Genomic DNA, 1,800 nt, shown 5'->3' with positions numbered 1-1,800 from the left:
GGGGGGGGGGGGGGGGGGACAAAAAGCCAAAAAAAAAAAAAAAAAAAAAGAATCAAACAAATAATCCAATCAATCCATGGGCCAAGGACCTGAACAGATACTTCTCAGAAGTGGATTAAGACGCTCCTATAAAAGCGGCCACCAGGGGGAGCTCGAAAACCGTCAACAAAATCAGGCGGAAGGGACGCGGAACCTCGGTCGGTGTCAGCGAGATCCGCTTAGCAGGGGTCGTAGAAAGTCACCTGGACACGTCCCGCCAGCTGCCCACCCCACCCCCACCCCGCGCCAGGGTCCCCCGCAGCAGCAGGAGGCGCCGGCAGTCTGCCCAGCACCCCTAGAGAATCCGGCGGTGTGGGACTTCAAAACCGAAACCACCACGGTGAAGCCACAATTAGTCAGGCCGACTGACTGATAGGCCACGGTTGGATCCATCCAGACTATGTAGGAATTGACGGAAACATGTAAAAATCAGTTTGAAATCGGTTGCTTGGGAATTTGATCTGCTTGTCTTTGGGCTTTGTGTTTCCTGCTTTTTCAGTACAAAAAAAAAATTGGAAGATGACCAGCCTCTGAGAATCCTTTCTTGTCTAGGGGCTGTCTGTGTCTTTGGGTCAGTGGCAGAGGACCGGCCTAGCACAGAGTTTGAGCCTTAGCACGCCATACAAAAAGGAACAAATCGAAAGAAGGTGTGCTGTCCACCGACAACGTACTACGAAACAGAAAAAAAAAAAAAAAAAAAAAAAAGAATACTAATCATAATAGGAAAAAGGATTCTTCCTTGTGGAGTTCTATTTTGTCTGTTTGGCCATTTTATCTTTTTATTTCTTTCTTTCTTTCTTTCTTTTTGTTGTTGTATTTTTATTTTTATTGATCTATCAATATCACGGAGCCAAATTTTACATTTAGGCACTTGGTAATAAGAAGCTGTAACAGGGCTCTAAGTGAGGCTGCCTTGGCTAAAAAGCATGGTCTGTTGCCCTAGACTGAAACACCACATGCTCTGGGATAAATCAAGCTGGAGAAAGCTTGCCATCTCTACCTTCATTTTTATCTGTGTGCACATATTACGCACTGTTTCATCTAAGAAGTAGCAGTGCAACCAATATCTATCAGCCCTAAATGGACCCAACCCCTGCCCTCCCCAGCCACACAGGAGAGACCACAGTCTGAGCAAGAGCACTTCATGGTGTTGTCAGTCTGGTGTTGTGGCTCAATGGTACAGCACTTACCAAGTACGTATGAGGCACAGGGTTCAATCCCAGCACCACATTAAAATCATCATCATCACCTAAATAAACAAAATAAACGTATGTATATATTTATCTGTTTATTTATTGGAGGAGGCCTGTAACCAGGGATTGAACTCAGTGGCACTCACTGACTGCGGAGCCACATCCCCTAGCCCTACCTATCTAGTATGTTACTTAGAGACAGGGTCTCACTGAGTTGCTTAGTGTCTCACTTTTGCTGAGGGTGGCTTTAAACTCTCGATCCTCCTGCCTCGGCTGTGTGTGTGTGTGTGTGTGTGTGTGTGTGTGTGTGTGAGAGAGAGAGAGAGAGAGAGAGAGAGAGAGAGAGAGAGAGAGAGAGAGAGAGAGCGTGTCTGGGATGACAGGCATAGGCCACTGTACCCAGTCACTTATTTATTTTATTTTCAGTATGACTTCAAGGTACACACAAGACAATCACTGCCAGGCGTAGGAGGAACATAGCACATTGATAAACAGTCAGATGTTTGAGGAAGCATTCAACAATCTTAAGGTAGTGTGCAAGTCTTTCAATAACCTCAAAATACCTACA

The sequence above is a fragment of the Marmota flaviventris genome, chromosome 13 (assembly GCF_047511675.1).
Source record: "Marmota flaviventris isolate mMarFla1 chromosome 13, mMarFla1.hap1, whole genome shotgun sequence".
NCBI lineage: Eukaryota > Metazoa > Chordata > Mammalia > Rodentia > Sciuridae > Marmota > Marmota flaviventris.
This window is presented reverse-complemented; position numbering follows the sequence as displayed.